The sequence below is a fragment of the Egretta garzetta genome, unplaced genomic scaffold, assembly GCF_000687185.1.
Source record: "Egretta garzetta isolate BGI_Z169 unplaced genomic scaffold, ASM68718v1 scaffold51, whole genome shotgun sequence".
Taxonomy (NCBI): Eukaryota; Metazoa; Chordata; class Aves; order Pelecaniformes; family Ardeidae; genus Egretta; species Egretta garzetta.
The window spans coordinates 3,236,261-3,245,317 of NW_009258549.1; positions in this window are offsets into that span (position 1 = coordinate 3,236,261).

Here is a 9,057-nt window from a genome sequence, read left to right on the forward strand (position 1 = left end):
GGAAAATATTGGCATAAGGAAGAGTGACCCTAATGTTAGGCCAGCTATGCTGAAGTGGGAAGGTTTCCATTGCCATGAACTCACTCCATCAGGGTTCTATATTCCTGTGTTGTCCAGCCCACTCCCACCCTTGTGCCTCATTCCTGTCTCTGTGTATCTCTTTTTCTGCCTCTTATTCCCCTCTCTAGAGACAGGAAAAACAAGACAAATAACTTGATTGTCCAATAAGACTGAGACTGGAACAGTTTGAAGATGAACATCTTTTTCTGTCTGATCAAACCAAGATGGAGTTCATCTTGGCTCCTTCCCCATCTCATGTGCCATAATGCCTGCTTAGAACTGAAGGAACCTCTTTTTGTTGTTGTTGGTTTTGCTTGTTTGGTTTTTTTTTTTTTTTTTTAAATCACTGTTCTCGCTTCTGCTGTGTCTTCCCCACAGGTAGAAAAGCCCCTTTGGGAACTGAACGGAGGGAGAAGCTTTGGTAGGCAGAATGCTCTTCCCCCAAAGGGAAGCTGTGGCTCTTCGAAGTCCAAACTTGTTGATGCAGCAGGAGGGAGTCTTGTCACAGTTACATGGTCCTTGTGCCAAGCAGCTGCATGGAGATCTTGGGCATAGAGAGATTATAGAGAAATGGGGAACCAGGTGAGAAAGGAGGAGCCTGCGTTGAGCAAGATGAGAGCAGTAGCACTGAGGCTGCAGCACGAGGGGAACATGCTTTCCCCAGGGGCAGGTGTGTTAGCTCATGGGATTCAGTAGCAGAAATATATGGAAGAAGGTATTTTTCATTTTTACTCTGGGAAGGGAGCCCGAGAGCTACTCTCAGACCTTTGGTTTTGCCTTATCTCAGTGACAACAACACAAGCCCAGTGCCAGGCCTTGCTGAAGACAGGAGAGAAAGAGAGGTTGGTCTTTGTATGGGTGCTTTGGCAGCACCAGAGCCCCATGAAGCAGGGGATAAAGTGCATGCATTCTGGGGCTGCACCTTGTTATCTCCTACAGTGAGAGCAGCCTCTCCCCTGAAATCAGCCTTTCCTGTGTATGAGCGTCCTTGGGGATTTTTAGTGCACTGCAAGTCGTGTTTTCATCACTGAGGTATGGCTCTTGTCTCTTGGGAGTTTCAGATGAGCCCACAGCTGCAATATCTGGATCTGCTATTCCTGAAGTACAGCCTGTTGCCTTCTCTCCCCTCCTATTTGCTCCATCATTCTTTGCCTCTCCCTCCAAATTTCCTCTCCTTCTGCCCCCTTGAGCAGGAGAAGGTCCTACTGGAAGAGCAGCACTGGGGCTCTTCTGCAGGACTCTGGCCCTGTCCTCCTCCTGGACTTACTCACTTCCTTATTCTTAAGAAATTGAGAGACTTCTGTTGTGGTGGGAGGAAGGGACTTTACAGATGAAATGCATTCTTTTATTTTTTCCTCTTAAGAATCATTTAAACATTTTTTGATTTAAGGCCAAACCAGTCAATGTTTCTGTCTAATTCGTCTGGCTAACCCTGTGTTTATTATCCTTAGGGAGCTAGAGTGCTTGTCAGTAAAAATCTTCGTCCTTGTCTCTGGAGGGGATGGGGACTAGCAAGCTGACTTTTGCACGGTGATTTCCCAAGACGGTGGCTTGCCCTCTGTCCTGCCTTGCCCGTACTGCTGTGGTGTGACCCCTGTGGCCAGCATGCAGAGGGGACAGCCACCTTCACTGACAACCTCTGCAAGAGAGAACCCATGAGCATGTGGGGGTGTAGGGTGGTGAGAGGCGCAAAGGAGGAGGTGGGTTTGTATCAGATCCTCATTTCCCAGCTTTGAACTCTTTGAGGTGAGGGTTGAGGCTCCTTGATCTTGTCTGAACCAGGTGCTGATGTTTTGAGAAGGGAAGGGCTAAAAAATCCCATCCCGCCCCTGGGCTGGAACTGGGATCAGACTGCCAGAGCCCGATGTCTGTTGGTTGGTGTAGCTATGAGCAGCAAAGCCACGTGCCTGCTGTGCCTCTCTGGGAGCGAAGCCGTCTGGTGGAGGGTGGGAAAGCATCGCCAGCCTTTTCCTACAGCCCTCCAGCTCTGGGCTTTTTCTTGCCCCAAACCTTTCCACCTTCAAATGAATTGGTGCAAAGGAGGGCCAGGTAGTAGGTGAAGCAGTGTGTGGTATCCCCAAGCCCTGCACTTCTTTCTCTCTGCCCGTCTCTGTTCTTGCCTTTCTCTGTGCTTTCCACCTAAAAAAGGGATTGTGTACCCATGCACGGCTTTGGGGTGGGGAACTCCTCTCCCTCCTTCGCCCCAAGTGAAGGGAAGGATGTGGGCTTTGGTGGACCTGCAGGAGGTGCGCGTGCTAAAGCAGAGGGAACAGGGCAGTTCAGCTGTCTTTGCCCCTCTGGAGGACTGGGGGTAATGCCATACCCAAGTGACGGACAGAAAAGATGGGGTGGTTGTGTGCCTGTGTGGTTGGTATGGAAGGATGACACGCTCAAGTCTGCTCTTGCTGTTGCTTTGTCTGATCCCCATGTCCTGCTGAGGTGTTTGCTGTTGTGCAGCTCAGGCCAGCCTGCTCTTCGTGCCTCTGTGGCAGGTAAATGAGGGGACGTTCTGGCCTCCAGGTAATCTATGAGTTGGGGTGGAGGGAGAGTGTCAGAGCAGAATGGGTATTTGTTCCCCTCTGCCCCCCTTCAGTGTATCCTGGTGGGATGGTAGCATCTCTTCCCCTCCCAAACATCTCCTGGGCTCTGTCCCTGTCTCCCAGCAATCTCCGTGGCTGCTATGCCTCTGCACTGTGAAGATAGGTGTCTGGGGCCACCCTGGTCCGATTAGTGAACACTGGTGGTGAGGAGGGAAGGGATGGCTCATCCTGGCTTCACTGACCTCAGACCTTGGTGAGAAAGGAGGGAAGTGAGCAGGAGAATGGATCCCAAATCCCTTCATCTTTGTTTTTTCCCCCTCCCCCCCAAAACCCCTCCCTTCTGATTTCTGAGACATCAGACAAACTTGCTCTTATGATGGAAACAGGGGGGAGCTGGATGGAGGGGGGGGTAGGAGGGGCTAAGAAAGGAGAGCTGTTTCTAATGCAATACACTGGCATTTCAAACTTTGGGGACTACAAATAATGGCTTAAGAAGGGATCCGAAATACTCTGAGGCTAGGAATTCAAACCACGTTTTTTTCCTTCCTGTGCGGATGATGATGCAGTATCATCCTGGAGGTGGTCCAGCAGCACTTCTGACCTTGGGGTCCACCTGGACCTACTGGTGGTGTCCCCGAGGTGGCCCCAGAACACCCTGCTTTGACAAAAGAATGCGTGGACTTGCCAAAAATAAAAGAAAAAAAATTAAAAATAAGAGCGTCTGCAAAGCTCCTTTCCACTCTGTAATTTATAAACAGCAAGTAATAATGAACTTTTTGTAAGGATAAATCAAATGTACATTCTGAAATCATTTTCTCTGTAAATGGTTGGATTTCATTTCACCCTTAAAGGGATGCTTAAAAGGAGGAGATAATAATAAAAATTTAAAAATTTACAAAGTATGAAAAGAAACCGAGGCACGTGTTTGTGGCAGCTTTTATTTCTGATCGCCTGGCAGAGGGGCTGCTGGAAAACAGAGCAAGGGAAGTTGCTGCTTCCCACCTTTGCAGGACTGTGTTCCCAAGGAGAGAGATTGGGGGGGGAGCCTAGCTGTTTTGGGGAATGATTCCTGATTTTGCAGGCGCAGGTCAGACCTAATCTTCTGAGTGTTAGGTGAGTATGAGCATGTACAGGCACATGGGCAGGGAATGATGCCTGCCAACTGGCTCTCAGAAGAGGTGGTGGATGTGGGAACCAGCATTGCTGCTCATGAAGTGGTCCCTCGTCACCCCCCTTGGATACATCCACTTTTTCAAGTTATGCTGTGGAAACCCTGGGGCCCCAAATTAACCTCCCCACTGCAGAAATGTCTCTCTGGTGGCTGACTTCCATCATGCTGTGCGAGAGAACGTGACCTCCTTATTTTAGCTTATTTTTAAACCCGTCTCATGTAATTTTGGCTGTTCCCATTACTCGGTATCAAAGCCTGGTCCTGCTCTGAATCCTCCTAAGCATCTGGTCTCAGCAGTGCCTTTGGCAAGGGCCTTTCACAAGCTCATGTGCCATCCACAGCTATTTCAGTTTTTACCTTTTTACGTGTCTTGCACTTCAGGTTCATTCCTGGTCCCATTTAGAGATGGTGACAGTAAACACCATAGGTTAGCTTCCCTGTAATCATTAGACCTGGCACATTCCCTCTTCTTTCTCTCCTCCACGTCAGCCTGATGTTTTCAATTCTCCTCTTGTGGAAGGGTCTCCATCAAACTAGAGACTTGCGTTGTGCATTGCTTAATGCCTTTCTGCTGCTTCTGTCTCTGGAGCAAAGGGTCTGGGATAAACATGCCACTCAAAGTTAACAATCAACACTTTCTATTAGGAATTTTTAGTATTCTTAGTGATAGTTGTATTTTTTGTGCCCAACTAGGGGATAATCTAAAAATAGACGATTGCCAGAATGCCTGAACTTTCAGTTTTTCAAGAGGGGAAGATAAGTATATAAGCTTAGGCCAATGGCAATTCAGCGAGCCAGTTTAAGAAATGAGAGCTGACTAGGTCAAAAGTTCTCCCACGTATTTTTCTTGCCTCCAACATGAGATCTTTTACTGACATTTATATTATTTTAAGAAGTAATGTAAATGGCATTTTTTCAGTTTCTTAAGAGGTTTTAAAAGAAGGCATTGATGGAATCCAGGACCTTTTACCCCGGAAAGCAGAAGCTTCCGCTGTGGGAGCTCGAGGTGCCTCTGCGAGCAGGGGGTTGACTCTTTTGCAAACCGGTCCGCGGTGGAGCCCCTCGTGCAGGAGCAGGGCTGACCATCCGCCGAGTGTGAGGGGCGTGCAGCTCCACCGTGAGCCTTCTGTAGCATCTCTCAGAGGGTGCCTCACAAGATATCAGAAGGGATCTTGGTATGTGCAGAGTGCATCCTGGATGCTGATACAGAGCCTTAAGCACTGTATTGGACCAGGAGCCACCCGACGCCGAGTAAATCCCATGTTTTGCAGAGTTTCAGTATCCCAGCAGGTGTTAGATAGGGAGATGCACCACAGAGGGGCTCTGGCATGACCCACCTGGAAATGAGCCATTTCCCCCGTGCTCTCGCTGTACATCAGGGATGCCCAGTGTTCATCACGGCCACCGTGCAACATTGCTTGGTGGCGACTGAGGCTGCGGCAGCCCCGCCGTCTCTGGCTCGCCAAGGGGCTTGCACCAGCTGGTTCCCAATCGATGCCTGCAGCAGGTTTGCTGACTGGGGGATGGACATGCTGTTTCCAAACACCAGGGAGCTTGGAAACAAAGCGACTTCAATATAAACTTACAGCACCATTTAGAAAGCTGGAAGGGGAATACCAAGAGCCTGGCTCACTGGCTGTTTGTTTTTGTTGCTTGGATACATTAGTTCCCTGTGTAAGGGCACAGCTTGATATACTGTTTAGCAGGGACAGTTAATTTTTAATTATTAGTCCAATTTTATATATATTTTTTTTTTTAAATCTCACTGCTTTAGCGGCTCAGCTGGCCGGCGAGCAGCCCGCAGAGCAGCCAGGGAGAGAGTCGCCCCAGCCCTGGCGAGCGTCACCAGCAAATGGCTTCATGCTCACGTGCCCCCAGCTGCAGGCGCCAGCTGCCCTGCTTTCCAGAGCACCACGACAGGGAGGATTTGGCCACAGCCATGGCAGAAGGGAGGCATATTCTTGCTCCTGGCAGGGGTGCGTGTTTCTGTGCTTCAGGGGCACGCTTGTACCCCAGCTGTGTCAGACCTTCACCTGGGAGCAAGCTTTGCAGGGCTTTGCTCTGTTGCTGCAAAACGGCCTCGGAGGAGCTGTGCAAAACTGTACCATCCGGAGAAAGGGCTCTGGGTCACTGAAGTGAAAGGCTGACATAAGGGATATAACCCACGGACGCTTGGGAGAGGAGCTTGGCTTGGGGCCAGGCTGCTATAAGCTTTGCCTTTGTGGCTGCAGCAGGGACAAGCATGTCAGCAAAAGGTTAAAGGATCAGCTTCAGCTAATGTTTGGGACATTACTGGAAGCATCTCTGAGAACCCTAACACAAACCATTACTTGGAACTAAGGAAAATTTTGCAATCTTGACATTTCCAGCGTTTCTGGGTGTGCTTTTTTTTTTTTTTTAAGCAAAGCAAGAAGAGAAAATAGTCCTTACAGTCTTTTGAAATACATTACAGCTGTGTAAGAATACAAATCTTTCAAGGCCGTATCTCTCCTCACCCTGCCAAATTAAATAAAAAATAAAACTCCATTGTTTTACTCTGATGTTTCCTGTGCCTTACGGCTTGTACCGTGGATCCTCTTGGCTGAAGTCCATCACAGTAACGATTTAATTTGGGAACCACACTTCACCTTTCCAAAAATAAGGAAAACTGAGAAGAAGAGCAACTGAGCTGTGCTGAATCAAGATCTAAAATGACTTCTCCAGGACCTCAAATTAAAGAAAATATGTTGCCCAGAGAATGTATAAAATCAAATATTATAAGCCTGCCTCTTTGCAGCAAACTCTTTCCTGGCATTTTAGCCCTGTTCTACAGTCTGGACCTTTTCCAAAGAGAGAGCAACAAATGATCAGTCATATCTTTTTTTTTTTTCCTTTTTTTCCCCTCAGACACTAAGAACCAGGCACACACGCAAAAATAAAGAATGTAGAAAACATTTACCCACTTCTGTTTGGTTCCCAGTATTTTTAAAGCATTTGACTCAAACTGTTACCCAGGAATGAACGTCAATACCACAAAAACAAAACCAGACAAATTTTCCCAAATGGGTCAGAAATAAATCTATCTAAGGACCCATGAGTTAATGGGACAAGATGTGCAAAGATGCCTTCACCTAGAAAAAGAAGAGAAGCAGCAGGATACAGGTGCTCTGCCCTTCTCAGGTTGTGTGTATGTACATGGGACCAAGCCCCACATGATGCTGGGAGGACACAAGCCAAATTCCCATGTTCATGCTGGTAGGACCTCACTGCAGCATGCAGCAGGCAGAGGGGTGCAAAAAGCCTGGGGTCAGCCCGTGCAGAGCCTGCTGGGGGGGCTGGTGCTACTGGTTGCAAGCTCTCGGCTCTCCGCAGACACTTCCAGCACAGAAAGCCCACGGGGCTGTCGGAGTGATGCAAAATTGCAAGGCTAGCAGCAATCACACAAGCAGGGTCTCTGAATGGCTCCGGAAACCTTCTGCAGCACACAGCTGGTGCAAAGTGCGGGGGGGTGGAATTGTTTCTAGCCAGGGAATAATAAAAAGTCCCTAACAAACCCAGCCATGGGGAAATTTGGTTAAAGACACGAGTCATGCTGAGAATGAAGGTGCGCACGGACCAATTGCAAAAACACTACAGCAGCATTTTCTATTTGTTAGGCAATAAACCTGAGCTTCCTCAGCAACCATCGGTGCAGACCCTTGCAGTGGCAGCGGCTCTGCATCACACAGGAGACTGCTCGCCTGCTGCCAGTGTTTGCAGCCCCACAGGCTGCAGGGCTGGAGGTTGAGGAGCTGAAAAGCCCTGCTTCAGCAGCAGCTTGGCTGGGAACTTGTCCTTTCTTCCCCTCCCCTGGCAAAAGCATATCCTGAGTGTGGCTCCCAAGAGTGGCTAGTTACTCTCTGGCACTAAAGTCTGGGTCTCGGCTGTAAATCAGGAAGGTGGCTGCGTGCCAGTGGTCTCTCCTCCCTCAGCACCTGTCTTCCTTCCCACACGCAATTGACATCAAAGCTGCTGGAGGGTTCAGGGAAAGAAGCCACCTGCACCACCCTTGGCCCTCCACCCCTCCTGACTCATTGCAGACAGAGAGCCCAAATGCTTGAGAAAAGTAAATAAGTAGGGCTGCAATGAAAGAGAGGTGTTGAACAGAGGAGTTAGACTGCCAAAAGGCCTCTTGCAAGGTCCTTTTACAAGCAGATATTAAGGATATTAAGCCCTAGCTCAGATGGCATTGGTGGGTCACTACCCATCTTCTCTCTTGTGTTTTGGGATTGCTTTCTGGCTCTTGTAAGAGGCAAGCCTTCTGTTTCCAACTGCAGGTTTTTTCCTGACCCTGCAGAAACCCTCCAAGATGCCATTTGCAGCTCTGTGGGTTGCATTCACCTCCCAGGGAGGGTTTGCTGGCTGGTGGTGGGCAGCACTGGGATGCCTCCCTGGCTGGGAATGGTCCTGCCCTTGCAAAAATGGGTGATGGGAAGCCCTGGGGATGGCACTTGAGTCCCAGGAGCAGAAGCTGCAAGCATGACAAGACTGGCAGAGGAGTAGCAGCTCCGGAGACTCCGAGGGAGGCAGGGGACAGGGAGGGGTGTCTGTCCTTTATCCCAGGTAACAGCATGGGTTATTGTGCCCCATCACCCATGCTGCCTTTGATATTTCACAAGCTCACTTAATCATTTGGGGAAACAAAGGTCATCATTGTTTTTCAGGTGCACAGCTAAAGTGTGCTCCCTCCTCTCCACCTGCACCTCGCCCCATTGGGTAAATGCCCTTTCTTGCAGAGATGCATGCTGGAGGTGCGGGGGGCATCCCATTCCCAGTGGCTCCATGGGGAAAGAAGCCACCAGGCAACAGGGTTTTGCAGGCGACAGGGCACGGGGGCCAGTGTCCCATCGGGGCAGCACAAGTCTTTGTGACTGCTGGGTGGCTTCCTGCTGGGGTGGCTGCATGCGGTGGCTCAGCAGAGGAGCCAGCTGGGTTGGGAAACACTGGGAAGAGGGGGCTGTTGCTTCACTGTCTCAAGGCAGAGTTCAAGTTTGCAACGCCCGGCACGTCACCAGGGGTCCGGCGCTCACACGGCAGCTGGGATGGCGCTAGTCACGGGTCACTCTGCTGTTGCGCTCGCCCTTCTCTTTGCAAGATGGGGCAGGCTGAACACCCATGCCCACGTGGCACAGGCATGGGGAGCCCATGGCAAGCAGCGGGCACGGCGAGCCAGCAAGCGGCCTCCCCGGAGGGGCCGAGGCGGTTTGGAGGCACGCTGCATAGCGTGGCCGGAGGAGTTCACAACATGCATACACAGCTGCTGGCGAG